Consider the following 21,733-nt stretch of genomic DNA (forward strand, 5'->3'; position numbering starts at 1 on the left):
CCCAGGCTGGTCTCGAACTTGGTATCTTCCTGTTCCTGACTGCTGTCTTTAAATGGAAATGATAAATATTAAAAGTTCATTTTACCTCATTGGCAATTTAAACATGATTACAATTATATAAATCATCTCAAACTCCAAGAATGTGAATTCCTACTTTACAGATCAATAAAGACTGACTGAGTCTAGTTCATGTGACTAAAGATGAACTGTGACCCTAAAACTACAATAATCCCAGAACTCCTTCCTCCCATCTGCCTCTCTCCCTCTCCCTACTGGCGTGCTCTAATAGCCCTAAAAAGCTACTTCTTGTCATGGTAATTGAGTCTTCAAAGATAGAGATTTTAGAATCTCTATCTACTAATATGCTAATTTGACTAGGCTTTTCTGCAGGAGAGCTGAGAGGAAAAATCAGCTGCCTGCCTGCCATCACCTGTTGACTCTGGGATCTCCCTTTCCCAAAAGAGATTAGCAGAGGGTCCAGCCAGCTTGGCTGCCACAGACTCTGGTGGCATTCCATGTACTCTCCTGCACCACATATAGTTCAATACAGAATCTTTCTAGATGGTATCTAGGTACTTAGAATGGCTTAAGCCTTTAACACATCAATTAATGTGGGTTCATTGGTAAGACAGGACTGTTAATATACTTTATACTTATAATTTTCCATTTTAAAGTAGTCAGGTTAACAGAAAAGACATAAAATTGCTTTATGCTCATCAAAATACCTCTAAAGGATATACATTAAAAGTTTTTTATTAAGTTAATTTATGTGCAGGTACCAAATGGAAGATTTTATTGTATGTGCTTGTTGGGGAACTTTGTGTTGAATCTCCTTCCCCCATGAGGATATAAAGAATTTGCCTGTCTATCTATGCTCTCCTTTTTTAAAGACAGACTTATCAAGGTTCATGTCTTGTCCAATTTATGAGTTATCAATGACCAGATTTTATTTTACTTCTACTGACAGTTTCATATATATATGTATATATAGACATACATATGTATACATATACATATATATATATATATATATATATATTTTTTTTTTTTTTTTTTTAAGAGTTGAAGATTTTGTTCAGTAGGTCCACTGGCTCAGTTCTGATTTCATTCAAAAATCCCTATTGCTTAGGTTGGCTCTCAGGACATATTTCCTGTCCCTGGGTTCAGCTTCTCCCTGATAGCCAATAGTCTTCATCTATAGAGGGAGGGGAGAAATGATCCTTTAAGCTTCACAATTCCTACAGTACAAAGACTGAGATAATGGCTTATCTCTGCTTTCAGGTGTCCTTGAGTTATTAATATGCTTGCCTTCATAGATTAATCAAAAAAGTTTTAAAATAGAGATGAAAAGACTCAAAGACTTTATCCTGCTTTGACTGCCATTTTTAAACCAAAAGCAATTCCTGGGTACTCATTGACTCTTTATTAAATTGGTTAATTTAAATCTATTGATAAAAGTGTTTCCAAAATGTTATTCCAAAAATGTTACTCTGCTTTGAATGTACTTGTTGAAATACAATATATATGCCTTATGTTTTTCCTAAGTTTACATTTAAAAAGTGTTTCTAATTACAACTTTCTTGGGTTGATTTCATTTTATAATAGATATAAAAGGTATATATTTTTCTAAATTAAAAGGTTAAGTGAAAATTCATATCAAAAGTTATCAAATTTCTAAGGAAGACGTATTTAAAATACTATGACATGATTAAATATTAAAGGTCATGAAATTTCTAAGATCAAGATTTCAAGTTTTATTAAAAATTAGTCTGCTTTTATTAATGTTATAAAAATTGTTTACTAGCAAGAATTTTATGTTTTATCTTTTGCTAAATGAGATATGTAAAACTTATATTGTTATATCCAAGTGCTAACCTTATGTTTGCCCACTGCTTCTCTGTTCACAACAATAAGCTTTCTTAAATATTATTCTGTTCTTAATGTTTATAAAAATGGCTTACTTGAAATGCTAAATTTGTATGTTTTTCTACTGGGTAAATCTGTTATTTCATATAATGCAGGTGCCAGGCATGGTGGCACATACCTATGCTTTCAGCCCTTGGATGACAGAAACAAAAGGACTGTTGTAAGTTCAAAGCAGTCTGGTCTATACAGTGAGTTCCAAAGTCAGCCAGAGCTCAATAGTGAGACCCCATCTCACAAACCAAAACCAAACAATTTCATTTATGTTTTCATTAACAAGTATTACTGTGCTCTTCTTGTTCTTAGTGTGCCAGAAGCTATTATTTCTTTCCTTAAGGGCTTTTCGGAGAGTACACAGCAGCACAGATGGAGAGCTGATGCTGTGGATATATGCCCAGAGTTGTGACATAAATCTTACTCAGCTTTTCACATAATGCAAGTGCTAGCTATTGTTTTCAGCTGCCAAGTTCACGGGCCAACTCCCACCCCTTCTTCTACTGACAAAAGTCAATTCCTTGGTCTTGTGGCTTTGACCAGTCAATGAGGATGCTTCTTGCTTGGCTGAGGTAAGGCCTGTCACCTTATTCACATTATCTCACCAGGATTATTGTAGAAGGAAGTAACAATGCCCAGCTTTTGAATGCCAGAGTTAGACTTCGGTGAAAATGGATGCTTGTGGTGCTATCTCTCCAGTCTTAGGGATAATGCTTGTTTGCACTAGGGAATAATAAAGCCACCAGAGATGGCTGAGATTACAGAAGAAAGAGGGCTGGAGAGATTACTCAGTGATTAAGGCACGTGTCTGCAAAGCCAAAGGACGCAGGTACGATTCCCCAGTACCACATAAAGCCAGGTTCACAAGGTAGCACATACATCTGGAGTTCATTTGCAGTAGCTACAGCCCCTGAAATGCCCTTTTTCATTCTCTCTCCCTCTCTCTCTGTCCCACTGTCTCTCAAATAAAATAAAAATATTTATTATTATTAAATATATATATATATATATACATACATACATACATACATACATACATACAGGGAAAAGGGATGGAGTGCTAGATATTGTTTACAGAGCTGAGGTTCTAAAAGCTGACAACACTCCTCAGAGAGGTTAGATGATGGAAGATTTTGGGCAGAGGAGGCTGCCTCCTCAACCCTGTGTGACACTTTACCATCTGGAGCTCAAATCAGCTGCTGTTCCTGTCCAGGGCTCAGAATGTGCCTTAGATAAACAGTTCTCAACCTCTGGCCTCAGGTCTCTATCTTCTGTCAGCAATGTCCTCATCTCACATCTTGAGACAAGGAGCCACATTCAGGTGCTCAGGAGTCATTCTCCTGGGAGACAGTCTCTCAGGGGAACCTAATCTGTAGAATGCAGCTCTTAACTATCAAGTAAGCAGTCTTTCATATAATGAGACCAAACCTCTTTTTTTCTAACTGTAGACTTGGCTATATATTTACAAAACAGAAAATGCAAGAGGTTTAATTACAACAAAGGAGTCATTTGTCCCAAATCTGTTTCCATGCTTTCCTGAAAAAAAAAAAAAAAGTTGGCAGGTTTGAAATGACATTTTCCCCCTTCCTTACTCTTCTAAAATCTAGGTGCCAAGCTTCAGTCCAAGCTGGAGCTCAGGGAACCCCGCACCCTTCTGTGCAAGGAGCTCTTCACAGCTTATGCCCTGCAAATGGGAACTGAGCCTGCAGGGATAGAATAGCTGACTTTCTCTTCCCTTTTGATCCAGTCATCACACATTGTTCCTGTGAAGATCATGTTTGTCTACTGGGGTTATTCTGTGAGTCACAAATTTAAGACTGAAGCAGAGTAAAATGCAAGAAAAGAAAATGAAATTTAAGACCAATTCCAGCAGGGGTAAGAATTGAATTAATCTGTCATGCAATGGGTTCAGAATGCTGTGACTTTAAGAACAATTGTGGCACATACTTGACGGCAGAGCCAGAAGCCTTCAAAAGAGGCCAGATTAGAGCATGGTGCAGTCTACACAGCTCTATTTGGTGGCACTTAGAGCTCTCCTAATTCCTTGTCCCACATCTTCCCATTGAGACAGTTTAGAGGTGACCGGGCCCCCCCAAAAAAGGTGAGGAACGTCCTTGAGCCTGTAAGGGATAAACTGGGTCATCTTTACCTCCTTCTTCTAACGGTGTCCCTGTAGTCTCCATTTTCCTAGAGGCCAGTCAGTCTTTCCTTATCTCTTTCTTTCTTAGAAGAGAAAGTTAAGAGATGAGATCACTCCCTATCCTGAATACCTGGTGGCACCTAGACATCTGGAGTCAGAGCTGGACTACTAACCATTTCAGCTCCCATCCTATAAACCCCAATAAAATATCCCAGTCTGGGTCTCTAAACTGGCTTCCCCATTTCTGGGAACCCCTTCCTGCCTAGTTGGGCAGCTCTGTATTCATTCCTTCTCTTAAACTCTAGAACCTCTATCTATGCAAGCTCTGTAATAAAATGTTTCTAAACTTTATGCTCTGGACTGTGGGTTTTATTAATTGACATTCTAAGACAAGAACCCAGAGGCCACTGATGCAGGGGAAGCTGTGTGAACGTGAGTGGCTGGCACCCTAACTCCTGTGTTATTGCCACCAGAATTGAGAAACAATCAAATTCTCATACCATCATCATCTAAGTAACAGCAGTGTTTACTGCCCCTTTCAAGTGCGTTCTCACACTAGCCCTTTCCTTAGTTTTTATGCTTTTGCCTCGTGACATAGTTCAGCTCTTGAACTGGCCCTATTGCTATTTATGTTTTTGCTTTAAGTAGCATAAATGGGATTTTGAGCTATTTTATGACAGGACAGTTTTAATAAGTTTATTTCTATGATGAAAAGTGATAGAAATGTAAAGGGAAGATCCATAGAAATGACAATTAAGAGTACATTAGAGCTGGGCATGGTGGTGCACACCTTTAATCCCAGCACTTGAGAGGCAGAGGTAGGAGGATCACCATGAGTTTGAGGCCACCCTGAGACTACATAGTGAATTCCAGATCAGCCTGGGCTAGAGCAAGATCCTACATTGGAACAAAAAAGAATACATTAGAAAGGAAAGCTTAGCTGCAACAAAGGTCTATGAAAGAGTGGGGACTAATGTTTGAATTGCCCTCAGTCTGTCCTCCAGCACCATCTAGCTATTCGACAAGAAGCTGGAAGCTCCCACTGGGGAAGAACCAGGGTTGGGTAATACGAAATGCATCCACTAGCAAGATTAAAGAGAATCTAGGGTGTTAAACTATTGAAGATGTCTGTATCAACCATTGTCATACCCTGTCACATCCCACCTGCCTTTTTATTTGCTGGACTGTGTTAGTAGCTGTAGAACCTAAAATTCAGTTTATTAACTTCCTTTAATAATAAAGTGGACATGTGATATGGTTCTGGAGTATGAAATATGAGCAGATTTTTTTTAGTGACACTTCTTCCCCACTCATTTGTTTTTTTAGAGAGAGAAGGTGGTGGGGGGTGGGGAGAGAGAATGGGCATGCCAGCGCCTTCCAGTCACTGTGAGTGAATTCCAGAAGTGTGTGCCCCTTTGTGTGCATGTGCAACATTGCATGCTTGTGTCACTGTGTCTGGCCACATGGGATCTGGACAGTTGAACAGGAGTTGTTAGGCTACACAGGGAAGCACCAAGCCATCTCTTTAGCTCCCTACTCTTATTTTTGCCTGGTTGTTTGGCTTGTGGTTTTTGAACTCTAGAGGCTCTTGATGCCATCTTACCACAAGCCAACAGGTAAGAAATCAAATGACAGTGTGAAGAAGGATGGAAGACCAGGGACTGGAAGAATGACTCAATGGTTAAAGGCACTTACTTGTGAAGCCTCATGTTATTAGTTAGATTACCCACAACCCATGTAAAGCCACACTACAAAATGATGAATGCCACTGGAGTTTGTATGCAGTGTCTAGAGGCCTGTATGCCCATTCTCTTGCCTCTCTGTCTCTGTATCTCTCTCTTCCCCCCTCTCTCTGTCTCTAATAAAAAATAAAGAAATAAAATTTTTAAAAAGAAGACTGGCAAACCAAAAGCATAGACAGGGTCTTTGTTCCCAGTGACAGTGTAAGAATGGCTCAGGGACTTGTGTTAGGAATGAGAGAAAACTCTGTTCCCAGAGCTTCTGCTCCTTCTTGTCTCAGTTTCTCAGTACACACATTGCACACATATGCACAAGAGGGTGCATGGATGAAGCTGCTCAGTACTGGAGACAATCTCCCACATCTCAAGTAACCATCTCTGAGAAATGACCCACATCTCAGCATATTTTCACTATTTGTTACACTCAGAGAATTCTAATTTTAACTATCTTAGTTATGGGTTTCTTCTCTAAGGCTAAACACCTCATGAACACACTGAGACAAGGAGGTAACAACCTGAAGAAGAAGAAGGAGGAGGAGGAGGAGAGAGAAGAAAAGGAGGAGGAGGAAGAGAGAAGGAGAGGGAGAGATTTAATAACTGAAAGTCATGATAGGACAAAAAGAAAGTTTTTATGAGGTAACAGTTGGGAATATGGCAAGTACAAAAGAAATTCTGTTAAAACATAGTGGTTTGGGGCTTGAGTAATCTGAAGTTTGGATATTATGAGGAGAAGGTCAAAGGAAAGAATCTGTAGGCACTTGGCTAATGGAATAGAGAAGGTTGACAGAGTTATGGAAGGAAATGATGTGGATGGAGGAAACCACACTGGAGCTGCAGCACTCCCTTAGATGTATAGGATACGAGTATGCTTCAAAATAAGTACCGCTAGCGGCATAAGGTGGTGCAGGCCTTCAATTTCAGCTCTCAGGAAGCTGAGGTATGAAGATTGCCACGAGTTCTAGCCTGGGCTAGGTGAGACTCTGCTTCAAAAAACGTAAATAAGCAAACAAATAACAAAAACTCTGTCACAGGCTGAAAAGAATTGGAAGGAGAGGAATATAATGCTGTGGTGCAGAAAGGAAATTTGTATGAGAATGCATCTTTTACATGATGGAACTGGAAAGGAGGGTGCTAACTCTGATCTGGATCTAGTACTGTAAATCTAGATAAAACCATTCTAGATAAATAAATCTAGATAAAACCTGTTCTTAGGAACAGGCTACTTTTTTTTTTTTTTAATCTTTTCTTATTCTTGTTGTACCCATTTTGTTTCCATCGAATGTTTTTTGTTTGTTTTGACTTGATTTTTGATTCACGGTCTCAACTCTAGCTGAGGCTGACCTCGAACTCACTCTGTAGCCCAGGCTTGCCTTGAATTCACAGTGGCCTTCATCCCTTAGCCTCCTGAGCACTGAGATTACAAGTGTGAGCCACTACATACAGGTCCTTTCCTTGAGCTTTTTAGGCTTCTATTCCTGTGATCAGTTTAGATCATATTGAAGAACTGCAAATAAAACAAATAGATGTGTATGTTTTTCTCAGAATTACCTTCCCTGCTTAGGTGTTAATAACAACTAAAAAGATTATTGTTTTTAATCCTAATATATAATTTAAAATTATATACAATAGATAGATAAGTGTGAAGGGAAAGTCAAAATGGAGTAGCATTGGCTCATGGCACTTCAAATGAAGTCAAGAGACTATTGTTCATCAGACCTCAGATATACTGCTGATATCAATTGCTTTTTCAATGCAGTTACAAAATATCTGGCCAGTCCCAATACTTGGTAGGCAGTGGTAGGAGGATCACTGTGAGTTCAAAGCCAGCCTGAGGGGCTGGAGAGATGGATTAGCAGTTAAGCACTTGCCTGTGAAGCCTAAGGACCCCGGTTAGAGGCTTGATTCCCCAGGACCCACGTTAGCCAGATGCACAAGGGGGCGCAGGCATCTGGAGTTCGTTTGCAGTGGCTGGAAGCCCTGGCATACCCATTCTCTCTCTTTCTCCTCTTCTTTCTCTCTTTGTCTGTCGCTCTCAAATAAATTAACAACAACAACAACAAAAATTTTAAATTAAAAAAAAAAAAGACAGCCTGAGGCTACATAGTGAATTCCAGGTCAGCCTGAGCTAGGGTGAGTCCCTACCTCAAAAGAAAAAAAAAAAAAAAACCTACCAACAACACAAAATAAAATAAAACCTGGCCAGAAGCAGCTTAGGAAAAGTTTATTTAAGCTTGAAGATCCAGAGGGTAGAGTCCATCATGACAGAGAAAGCATTTCAGGAACAGCTGGAAACTAGCATCACATCCTCTCTTCCATAGGGAGAAAGGAGTTGGTGGGAGTGGGGGCAAGATACCTGAGAAGCAGACATGGGGCCTGGCTATAACCTTAAGGCTTGTTCCTCAGGGACATACTTCCTCCAGTAAGGCTCCATCTCCTAAAGTTTCTATACCTTCTTGTCACTAAGTAGGAATTCAGTATTTAAGCAAGCTTATGGGGTTATTTTACAAGCAAACCACCAGACAACTGGACCTTTGAACAGAATTACAGATAAATATACTCTGCAGATGGTACACTGTTTGGACTGGGACAAAACCATTTCCTGAAACATTGTTAACTTCTATACAACAGACCTCCCCCAAACTACTCAGAGACTAAGACCATTCCTAATCTCTTCCTTATAAAAACTGCTTAAACTTTTACCAGCACCATCCAGGTCACTGAGAAATCATGCTGGAGCTGAGCTGGAAACCTCCTCCTTGTTGACTAGGTCAGAATGCTGGTGTGGTGGTTTGAATGTATATTCCCCACAGACTCAAGCCTTTATTAAGGCTTGTAACTTGAGCTGGGCATGATGGTGCACACCTTTAATCCCAGCACTGGGGAGGCAGAGGAAAGAGGATGGCTGTGAGTTTGAGGTCATCTTGAGATGGCATAATGAATTCCAGGTCAGCCTGGTCTAGAGTGAGACCTTACCTTTAAAAACCAAAAGCTTGTAACTTGGGTCTTTTAGTTGGAGGCAGTGTTACTGGGGGGGGGGGGTGCATCCTGGGGTCCAGCCCTAAGGTGTGTTTGGGGAAGATCTGAAATTCAGCCCAAAGATATACAGAGAACTCTGAGCACTGGCTGGGTCCCTGCTTCTGGCTTCTTGTCACTAAGAAGGCTGCTTTTGTTTTTCACAGGTTGTTTGGTGGGTTTTCTCTGCTTGGATGTATGGAAGCAGCTTCTTCTACCATGGACAGGACTTCCCACTGCATTTGTAAGTTTCAAATAAACCCCCTTTTCCATAGACTGTGTCTTGTTTGAATGTTCATCCCAGCAACATGAAGCTGTCTACAACAGCTAGAAAGAGCTATGCAACATTCAGCCATTTTGGAGAGAGAAGTCACCAATGGTGTTAACCAACAGTGGACCTTGCAAGTCTTATGGCTGGCCAATCAGGGCAAGTGTGCCAACTGGTACAATAGTGGCATATTGGTTTTAGGAGGCCTACTCCACTGAAGGGAATATATGCCTCATACTGAAAACCTAGCTAAAAGCTCTTGAAAGGTCATAAGCCCTAGAGGGATAACAACTACTATTTTCTGGCTAAATACCCACCAAACTGCCCTCTAACACTTACGCTTATGCTCATATATTAGTGCTGCTCTCATTTGTGCACAGAGAAACTTTTCAGATGATGGATGACTGGGGTGACTCAAAACTCATCATAGTGTTGAGAAAAAGTAAGTGATGCATCTCTACCACATCTTCTGAAGGTCACAGTCCATTGAAGAAGAGATGGCGGAAAGGATGCAAGAATCAAAGGAAGGAGTGGAGTGCTTACAATGCACTCTTCCAGACACAAACTGGCCTGGGCATCCATGACCTCACAGTGCCTGACACACTACTGCATGAAACCTTCAAAATAGGAGGAAAAAATGATAACATCAAAATAGAAGAGAGGGTTGGGGAGATGACTCATTTGTTAAGATGCTTGCTCGAGAAGCCTAAGCACCCAGGTTTGATTCCCCAGGACCTATGTAAGCCAGATACACAAGGTAGTGCATGCTTTTGGAGTTTGTTTGCAGTTTTCCCATTTTTTTTTCTCTCTCTCTCACTCTCTGCTTGCAAATAAATAAAAATTTTTAAAAAATTTAAAAAAATAGAAGAGAGATAAATTAGAAAGAAGAAAGGACCCAGTGGAGGGTGGATTTGGGAAGGGTGAAATAAGGGTAGTGGGAGAGAATTATCATGTTTTATTGCCTATACTTATAGAAGTGGTCAACATAAAGTTTAAAAAATACTTTCACCAGCATCAATCCTAATTTCTAATGAATAAGTAATGTAATTTCTAACCTATTTTATAGTGTAAAGCTATAAACACTGCCACCATTTTATAATATCTTAAAGGGCATTTTCAAGACTGTTTGAATATGTATTTTCCCATATTTCATTTCTGACTAACCCATGTGAATGTAGTTTTCTTTATTCTCCACTAGTTTGATTTTATTGTTGATTGACATATGCATTACAGACATTTTCATTGTTGAATACATAATACACATTCAAAGTCTCTACATGTATAACTATTTCATCTCAGAAAAACTCAATCAAATTTGTGCTAAGCATCATGGATATCAAGATATTGTGAAAGACAACAGGTACTGGACAATTAAGGAGGTGATGTTGGGGGGAGGCAATTGCAAGAGAGAAAACATTTATTACTGAGTAATGTCAGACACCTCAAAGAACAGGTAGGAACCTGGGGTTTTATAGTGGTAGAAAAATAGTGAGCCATCAGAAAGTTATAAGGAAAGACAGAGACATGCTTGAACATGTGAGGCCAGAACTGTTCTTCATGCTTAGCCATTTTCCTTGAAATAAAAGGCAATGGGGACTTCACAAATGCTGCTCCAAACACAAGGAACAGATGAAAATTCAACAGGCCAAGAATAGCATGTGAATGTAGAAAAGAATCTAATGATAATGATAAAAGCACAGGAGAGAAGTAAGCTTACTTAATAGGTAGCTGGTTACAGATGCAGACTAAAAAGAAAGTCAGCCTAGCACGTCTAGAAGTCTAGAAAAGAAAGTCAGTCTGGCCAGACTAGAAGGCAACTCCAGTCTGAAACTAAACCTGATCATAAAAATGGCAGTCAGTCCAACCTTCTGTTCCTGTTTCTTCCTCCTTAGAACTTTCTGGTAGGATCTTTTTGAGGCTGTGTCCTTCTCCCTGACTCACCAACCAATCAAGGTTTCATATATATTTAAACTTAACCAATAAAACTCATCCCATCTCAATGCCTAATTTTCAAATAGGTAGTATATAGAAAAAACAGAATGCTGGGGGTAGACCACCCATTTTTCTGGGACTCTTCCCATAACAGGGAGCTTTCCCTCTGTCAATAAAACTTTGCATTTTTATCTTTCATATTGGACAATGAGTTCAACTATGAGCCAAAAAATTGGCAATAAAAATGAAGACTTTCTGAGTTTAATAGCAAAGGCCCTGGCTTTGGCAGCTCCAACCAGCAAGACCAGACAACCTGCCACAATATGCCAGTAAAAGAGACAAAGAATGGTTAAAAAAATAAATAAATAAATAAATAAAATAAATAAATAAGATAAATTGATGTACACTGGGAAGAGCTGAAGGGGTACAGAGACCCTAAGTTCATCTTTGAGGTATTGACATGAGCTTCCGATATAAATAAATCATTAGGAGGGTGCAAAACATGTATGCATAATGAAACACTCCTGTTCGAGCTGTGAGGTGGTTGATTGTTACCTCAGATCTTGTCCTGTAAGGTGTTCTAACAAAGTCATTCTCATCATTACATGGAGGGATCAGTCTGGTTCTATGGAAAATAATCACTCCTGTTCCACTTTGAAACTTTATACCCCAAATTCTCTTCCATTCTATTTTTTCATCTGTCCTCTCCCCTTTCTCTCGCTTCCATTCTGAGGACTGAATTATGGCTTCACAAGTGATAAATATATATTCTTCTTGAGATGTCATTGAGAGTGATGGAGCCATTCTCAGCCTTTGGTTGGTTCTTTTCTTATGAAATAAAAAAAAATGTTATTTAAAAATATTTTTACTTATTTATGAGAAAGCAAATATGTAAGAATGAATGGGCATGCCAAGGTCTTTTGCCACTGCAAACAAACACCAAATGCATGTGCCCCTTTGTGTATCTGGCTTTACTTGTGTACTGGAGAATTTGAGCAGAGGCTGGCATGCTTTTCAAGCAAGCATCTTTAACTGGTGACCCATCTCCCCAAACTGTTTATGATTTTCAATGAATGAAATCTATAAAGAAATCTATAAAGAGTAAGGTTTGAAAGGCTTTATTATAGAGCTCAAGAGAAGAAAAGAAGGCAGAACTCCTGATGTCAGGTAGGAGTGGATCCCAGAAATGGAAAAGCCTACCTGGTGACTCTGATTGGGATACTGTGGTGATTTGAATCAGATGTCCCCCATTAGCTCATGTGTTCTGGATGCCTTTTCCCTAGCTGGTGGCAGTTTGGGAGGTGAAGCCTTACTGGAGAAGGTGTGCTGTTGGGGGCATGTTAGGAGCAATAGCACTAAGTAAAAATGAGGTACCCAGCAGTAACAGCATCACCATGGCAACTGGGGGCCATGACCATGGCAACTGGGGGCCATGACCAAAGACCAGCTGTGTGTTGATCTGCAAATGAACTAACCCTAAGATGACTATCAGCAGCCAGAGTGACTGAGGAAACAATGGGTATAAAAAAACCGGCAAAAGCTCAGAACCCTGTCACTCAACTCAGAAAAGCAGCCTCCATGTCCCTCTTTGTCTTGATACCTGCAGCAACAAGGAGCAGCCTGTGGGAGCCCTCACCAGCCTGGCATGGCATGGAGCAGACCAAGAAGAACCCACACGCCTCCCATGGGCCAAGTGATGTTGCAGGTGAGTGTCTCATGGATTAGGCTAGTTGAGAAGGTAAAAGAGAAGGGGACCTGGCCTAATTAACATGCGTGAAGAGTGAATATAGTGTGACAATTGGATTAACATAACTGCCTCTTGACTACTGAATTCAGCACTCATGGCAGGTGGCGTAGTTGGCAGGATGCTTCTCATGGTGCAATTGGCATATGCAAACCACTACCCTGGCCATAGGCAATTTCCTGAACGGGGTTCTTATTGTCCCTCCATTACTATCCTCCAAAGACATGGGTGTCAGTTAGCAAGGGATGGTGCTGTAGTCCTACTGTCAGGCCCAGGGCTTGTGCAGAAATGGTGTAGGTTACTTAAAAAGAAGAAAAAAACAAAAGTGCGTGAGTGCCTCCCAGGGAAGTGCACAGACACCATGACCTCATGGATGCTGGGGGCCACCCTTGATGAGAGGCCAGTCTCCTACAATGGCACAGGCTTGTAAAGGCCCTAAGACCAGGTAGCTGGTGCAGGCCTGTGGCACTCAGGCTTGAACAACCACCATATGGGAAATTGTTTTGCAAAGAGCATATTCAGATTGGCTGAAAGAAAATTGGAAGCTCTAACCTCAGAAATATACAGTGCCAAATCCTGTTGCTGGTATGTCAGAAAGAAGTACATGAAATTCTTATTTAGCCTTGCCACAAAATGTGCCACCTTAAGGAATGGTGGAGATGAAGGTGTTCAGAGAGGAAAGAGCTTAAGTCACAGCCAGAATGGAGAAAAACAGAAAAAATAGTTTAAGAAAAATTACATAGGTATGAGAAGGGGACTAAGATAGAAATTCCACTCCACAAGCCAGAAGTTATAGAACCAATCATAGCTTGAGCTGAGAAAAAGGTAATACCCAGCATTTTGTGTAAAGTTATAAGTGGTATTGAAGAAGTCAGAATGAAAGGAAAAATACTGGCCAGACAAGTGTTAGAGAGTTGTAAAAATAACCCATTCTTGAAGGCTGCCATTGACAAATGGGAAGGGGACAAAACCGCTTTGGCTAGCCTACCATTTTCAACCCAGAACGTGGTGCATACTCCCCATAGAGCCTCTGGAGGAGTAGGAATGGAAGTACAATAGCGGAACTCAGAACTTTAACTAGCGTGGAATTATAAACATATAGGCAAGAATTTGCTCAAAGGGCACAAAAGATGTCACTTATATAACTAGAATTTGGAGAAAGGTGGTGACTCATTAATTCTGATGGCAGATGAAATGCATAGCCTGGCTGGTGTAGTGGAAAATCCACATATTTATGGAAGTCTTACCACAATCCTTGAGGAGTACACCAGTGATCAACATTGGTTGTTTGCTTGGGTAGCATTTGTGTGGGTCCATGCCTTCCCCAATTTAGATTTTGCAGCCTTTGAGGCTGAGGGGCACTGGGAGACTATGCAGGAAGCCATAAAGTTATGTCGCAAGTTAGGTATTTTATACAAGATTTATAACATGGGGATAATTGCCCCACACGTGGCACCATCTACAGCAAGAATGAAGAAAATAGTGATAAAAGGGGCACCTCAGCATATGAGGATGACCCTGTCTACAGCCCTGGTTACATGCTAGACTATAGCTGCAGCTATTGAATTCTTTAAACAAACAAGAGAGCTAGAAACTCATAAGGTGGTGACTTTAACTGCTAAGTCCACCTTTATGGCCCAGGAACGTAATCTAATGGTGCAAGCAGTGCCCTACTCTGTAAATGTCCCCAGTGTAAGCAAGGATTCTGTAAATGCAGGACAGAAAAAAACAAACAAACAGGTGGGGCCCCTGGAGATGTGATGCTCCACAGGGGGTATTCAAGTAGATCAGGCCATTTGGAGACCACCACCCCTGAGAGGAGGAGAGGCTAATATTACCAGACAGGCCCAGCAGGCAAGGATCATGGGATACCCTAGGGGGACCAAGTGAGACCTCCGCCCCTATGTGCAGCTATGCTGCAAGATAAGAGGCAGTCTTTACTGCTTCATCGTTCTTGTGGACACATTGAGCCAAGTTACAATGATAACTAGCTTGCCAGCTAATGAAACTGGAAAGGAAATAAAAATTGAAGGCATCCACCAAACTATCCAGAGAGCTCCCATAGAGAGAATAAATTTTAAAGTGTTTGATATCACTATACCTTGTAATGCTGTTTTTATTAGATCCAACAGAAAAGCGATCAATATGATAAGTATAATTTTCCTTCAGTGGATTCCATGTAAGTGGTTAAAGGGGGCCAGTGCATTGCTGAGTACCATCCACCTGCTGCCAGTATCCATTGAAGGGAGAACATGATGAAATAACTGAGACTGTGAAGGAACTTTAGAGGAAGGCATTATTGAATGCACTCAATCCTTTTCATATAACAGTCCAGTATGGCTGGTGAGGAAGCCTAATGGGCAATACAGGTTCACAGTGGACTACAGAAATTTAAACACAGAAACACCAGCCATGCTGGAAATTTACCTGAAGTGGAGGAAATTTTTTAAAAAATTAGAACTTTCAATGCACGATATTTTGCAATGGTGGATTTGTTAGACATGTTCTTTTGCATTCCTCTGCATCCTAATAGTAGAGAAAATACTATATTCACATGGCAAAATAAACAGTACCAGTTTAATAGAGTCCCACAGCGATATAACAGCCCAATCATTGTGCATTTCAGTCTGCAGTGGAGCCTGGATAAAGTGAAACATTCACCAGGTATCCTGGTGGATTACATAATTGTGGACATACCAAGGAGGAGGTGCAGGAAGTATTAGATGCCCTAGTAAAATCTGTGAAAGGGGGTAGATGAATGATTAATAATGAAAACGTCCACCCCATAGAGACTAGCATTAAGTTCTTAGGAGTAATTTGGACCAGTGAAGGCCCCAAGATTCCCTCTGGTGTTATCAATAAAATTGCTAATTTAAAAATCCACCTGAAAATAAGACACAAATACAGCATTTGATTTGATTATTTGGATATTGGTACTTCCATATGCCATATTTTCAATTAATATTGAAACCACTATATGATGTCAACAGAAAGGTTGCTGACTTCCAATGTGGAGAACAGCAACAATAAGCTTTTGATCAAGCATGTGTGTATATGTCTGAGTTTTCTCAATTATATACTGTACAACCTGAGGATGACATATGTATGGATATACTTTTTTTAATAATTATGGTAAGTGGAGCATTTTTTTTTTTTTTTACAAAAAACCTACAGGGAATTAGACAACCAGTGGCATTCTATTGCAAAAGGTTTCCATTTTCAGAGAATAAGTATTCCTTCTTTGAAAAATTACCTTGGACCCTGTATGAGGCATTAAGGACATTTAGTTCCAATGTCCAGGATCAATGCTTAGTAGTCAGAACCCCAGTGCCCCTGCTGGAATGCCCCTGCACATGCCAAGTGAAGCCCTGGCTGGAACAAAAACAGCAGAACTGAAGGTATAACAGTAAAAATGGTACCTTCAGACATTTATTAGGGACCATACAGTGTCAGCCAAAGGAGATATGCCTGGCTGGATAGAAGTGCTGGCACAGCTACCTCTTATACCCCAACCATCATTCATCGTGAACACCCCTCCCCAAAAGAGGCATCTATTGGAACATGGGGGACGACTGCATGGGACCCTACACAAATGAATGCATGGTTCATGGATGGATCATCTGCAAACATGGAGGGCAAGCTCTGATGGAAATCTGCAGCCTAGAGATTGTCTGACAGGTATATCCTGATGGATGAGGGGGTGGCAAAGTTCATGCAGCATGCAGAAGTACACATAGCCTTGCTGACTTTATGACAGTCAGCAAAGGAAGGAAGGTGGTTAATCAGCATTTACTATGACTCATGCTGCCTGGTCAATGGAATAGCTAGCTCTCTGTTGGCTAAATGGAACCAAACTAATTGGAAGATCAAAGGTAGGGATATTTGGTCTAAGGAAGATTGGATAGAGATAATTAAATTAGCTGAAAGTATAAAAGTCCTTATAACACATGTGGATACACACACAGGTAGGCAAGATGCCACTAGTATTCATAACAGTAAAGCAGACCAGTTAGCTCAAATTATGACCCTAAGAATTACAAATAATGCCCCATGGAACACTGTAAATAATAGAAATCTGTACATGACACTTAAACCCCTAGGCAATGGCAAATAGCTCAGGAAAATGCACCTATGAGTAGAGAAGAATTAATAAAGCTACATAAGACTTTGGGACACACACCATGTTTATGTGGATGCAATGCAGAAATCTACCAGTAACTTGTCAGGAATGCAAAAGAATAATTGACTGGTATGAGGAATGTCCTGGAACTGAGTTGAGGTTTAGGTATAACCCACCTAGTGATATCTCCAAGCCTGAAAGAATTATGCTATTCAGATGGATTTGATTGGCCCTTTATCTTCTTTCCATAATCAATATGCATGTACCATTGTAGATACATGTACAGGTTTGGTGACCACCAAGGCATGTGACAAGCCAAATCAGGTCACAACCATTTATACATTATGGATTTGGATTGCACAACATGGGACCTCTGGAGTTAATTATTGCAGATCAGGGATCTCACTTTACAGGGAGTGTAGTGCAAAAATGGGCACATATAATAGATCTACTCTGGGATTTTCATTTACCATATAACCTACCACAGAAGGAAATGTAGAACATTTTAACAGCCTTTTTAAACAAAAACTTCAGACATCAGTTAAAATCTCTTTTAAGAAAGCATTGGAAATAGCCTGTTTTGAGTTAAATTCCAGATATAGACAGCACAGCTCCAGCCCCTTGGATGAGGTATATGGACATGGGGGCCATTGACCTATCCAAAACAAGTGATAAACCTGTAATGTTATTACCACACAAAATTATGTGATGAAATGCTGACGAATCTCTCTTCCCACAGGAAATAGTGGTACCCGGTGATAGTAACACAGTTTAGACAACAGAGGGAAAGGGCAATCTAGGCATGATGAAATTAAAAGATATCACTGGACAGCATTCAAAATGAAAATATTAGGACTAATTACCTGGGTCATAGGTGTGGTGTGTACATTGATAGTAGTGATCCCGTTGCTGGGGTGGCAACAGGAAATATAATAATGGGACTACTCAGTGGACCCCTACATGGGTAACCAATTTCACCCTCTGTAATATAGATATCTTTACACAATGATACATTGAACCTGTGGAATAAGATGCCCCAGGAGGATGGTGGTGCTGGTTTTTTATATTATTCCTGTTATTATTCATGACAAGTGGACTGTTGGCAGTGATACCATTTTCAACACAATCACCACCACAGTGGCACCACCAGTAATACCAACTAAACCCCATCCAGAGTTACAGGATCCTGAGGGTTTGGTCCCACAGTATTGGAACCATTACCATATTGGTCCCAATGTTACATATGCAAAATGCTCCTTTTGGGCTAAATGTGCCTGGTGCCAACATGTGGGCCACCACATGTACTATTCTTACTGTGAACAGTACAGAAAGGCAACTGCCCAGAATAGCATGATAGTTAGAGCTTCTCTAAAAGATACAGATCAAATGAATATTCATGATGAAAATCCATTATGTTGCCATGGTACTGAACTCTGGCACCAGGTCACGTCAGCTTCTGCAATTTATGTTATGCACATGCACAAGATTGATGCCTGCACCAGATGCATCATGGAAGTTCACCACAATGGGGGCACATCCAGATGTACTTTGAATGGGACAATGAAGATATAGATCAAACCTTCACATGCAAATATGGAGCAGAGACAAAATTTTTGTCAGCTTTCTTTGTGCGATAAAAAGACAGATGCTTGACCCTGCTAATAATTTTTATGATTATGGTGTCAGCACAGACGATGTGACAACTGATGTTCGACTGGCTATCCCCACTGCTTATCCCTGGCCTTCCCATTGGAAGGCTGAACAATGGATTGACAGTTTTTTTTGTTGTTTTTTTTTTTTTTTCCCTGAGGTAGGGTCTCCCTCTAGCTCAGGATGACCTGGAATTCACTATGTACTCTCAGGGTGGCCTCGAACTCATGGTGATCCTCCTACCTCTGCCTCCCGAGTGCTGGGATTATTGGCGTGTGCCACCATGCCCAGATCCCAATTGACAGTTTTAAGTGGGCACCAATCCTTTTACCATATAGGGTTTCTTACCCCAAAGAATTGTTTGGATTGTACCTGAGGTTGAACTCAACCAATTGTACTACTTTATGTGTAGTTGGCTCCTCCATGTTATGGCAAATTGGAGCGATGGAACTCACAGAAATGGATGTCACTAATAACAGCTTCCTACCAGTACCAGACTGGCATAAGGTACTGACCCTAGGCGATACAACATTATAAATTTCCAATTATCCTTACTGACCCAATACCACAACCTTATGCCATTTACTTTTTTTTTAAATTGACAACTTCCATGATTGTAAACAATATCCCATGGTAATTCTCTCCTTTCCCCCACTTCCACGATGTACAAAGCTAGCCAATTCAATGATGCCAGGTATTATAGGGAAGCAGAAGCCTCTATACAAAAGTTAACAGACTTCCTACAGTATAACCAGACAGTTTACCAACATGGACAATACTGTCAAACAATATTTCCACAAATATGATAAACAGGTCAATCATGTGTCTCATGTGGTGCATGTTTTACAGACTGACACTCTGGCCTGGGTCTCTAAGGTTTGAGATAGTAGACATTGCTGTTGGATATTTCCAGGCACAGGCTGGAGCCTTCAGGAGAGGGGCCTGAGCTGCCAGGCATGGCTAAGGACTCCTGGGCTACAGGACGCCACTCCCTCTCTGAGCCCCACACTCCTGAACTTAGGCTTTGCACATAGCCCTGTGACCTTTGGCCAGTTGTCTAGGGAACTTCTTATCAGCCAGCACCTTCACACAGCCCATCCTAAGACCCTCTTCCCACCACTAGATTACCTGATCTCCCCCCCCCATTTCCTGTGTGCTGGAATGAATGTCCCCATATGCTAATTAGGCATTAGCAAGCAACTTTGTACATCTAATCCACTTAGGACCCTTTTCCTGCCCTCAGATGCTCATAAATCCATTGCACTGACAATAAACCAAGGGCTGTTCACTGAAACTATCTCCCCAAAGTCTTTACTTGCGAGGGCTCACCACCCCAGTTGCCTGAGCACCTTCCTGAGACAGGGCAGGTGTGGGGGGGACCGTGGCCTGCCGAGAGCAAGGACCCAGGAACCCACACATTGCACCTTTTTGGACACACTTGGAAGGCTGATGTGCCTGGACACAACATGTATTTGGACTTGGAATCCGCTTCACTGGTTTAAACAACTTCTCTATGTATGTCCTTGCATTGTTATACTAACTGTTTGAGAATATTGTTTTTTTCTTTTGCAAATGAGGATTGCACAAAGTCATGGATAAGAGGACCAGCCAGTCAATAGAACCCCCATTGGAACATGCCTGATATGAAGTATCTTTCCAAACACATATTTTGTCCTCTTCGATTTGGAGATAGATATTTTTTGAGAATGTTGGAAACATTGCTTGGACTATGAGACTAGAAGTCTATGGAATACATTCCACCATCTACTTGCTATTGTAAACGGAGATGGTTGGTAGTTCTTGGCATCAGGCATGAACAAAATAATTCCTTCTTTGCTACATTTTTGTGCCATATCCTTCACCATGATTTGGCAATACATATTAGCAAATGGTACAAAGAAGTACCTGTTGTAATGGTCGGATTTTTGGTAGCCTTGTACATTTCCAATAGAAGTTATATGTATCATGACATGATCCAACAGATGATTAGACATGACCCTGATTCTGTTGCCATTATGCTAAATTTCCCTTGGAGTTCTATGGAACCTACTGATAAGAACCCACCCCTTCCTATTAGATCTTTGGAGGAATATTGCTTGAGGGAGCTGGTACGACCTTTTGCTGTTTTGTTTGTTTCAACTTTCTGCTTATTTGACTTAGCAATTGTACCAACAGTCTTTTATTGAACATAGACTGTTGAAACACCTCATAATGTGATACATTGTTTTAAATTGTTGAAATATGATTGTTTTCTGTGTTTTTCAATTTTGCTATTGATTTACAGTGTGTTCTGTGTTTTTCACGTTTGCTGTTGATTTGCAGTGTGTTATGCCTTAACTTTTTGAGGACTGTGATGCTCCTTCGCCACCTAAGCTTGGGGCATCAGGAGTGGGAAATTAGGAGTAGTAGCACTAAGTAAAAATGAGGCACTCACCTAGCAGTGACAATATCACCAAAGCGACCAGGGGCCAGGACTGACCAGAGACCAGCTGTGCTCTGATATGCAAATGAACTAACCCTAAGGTGGCTATCAACAGCCAGGGTAACTGAGGAAAGAATGGGAATAAAAACCCCAACAAAATCTCAGAACTCTGCCACTCTACTCAGAGAGGCAGATTCCATGTCCCTCTTTGTGTTGATACCTGCAGCAAGAAGGAGCAGCCTGTATGAGCCATTGGCAGCCTGGCACAGAGTGGAGCAGATGGAGAAGAGCCTAGACATGGGCCAAGTGACATTGCAGATGAGTGCCTCAGAGGTTAGGCTAGATGAGAGGATAAAAGAGAAAGGGACCTGGCCTAATTAACATGTGTGAAGAGTGAATAAAGTGTGGAATTAGATTAACATAATCCACCTCTTGACTACTGAATTCAGCACTGCTCTTGACAGGGCAGCCCTTAAGGATGTTATAGCCAGTTCCCTCTTGATAGAATTGGATTTGCTCCCCTGCTGCATTTTTCCACCTGGTGTGGCAGAGGTGATGTCCAGCTTCTGCTCATGCCATGCTTTCCCCTACTGTCATGAAGCTTCCCCTAGAGACTAGAAGCAAAATAAAATCCCTTTCTCTCATCAGATGGTTTTCATCAGGTGCTTTGTCCAAGCTAGGAAAAGGCAACCATAACAGGTATTTTATGGGAATTTACTGGATGGGGACTGAGCTGGTCATTCCAGCCCCCATGCCAGGTGTCCAGTTGCTTTGCCATGTTTCAAGGAA

The sequence above is a fragment of the Jaculus jaculus genome, chromosome 2, assembly GCF_020740685.1.
Source record: "Jaculus jaculus isolate mJacJac1 chromosome 2, mJacJac1.mat.Y.cur, whole genome shotgun sequence".
In the NCBI taxonomy this organism is placed as follows: Eukaryota; Metazoa; Chordata; class Mammalia; order Rodentia; family Dipodidae; genus Jaculus; species Jaculus jaculus.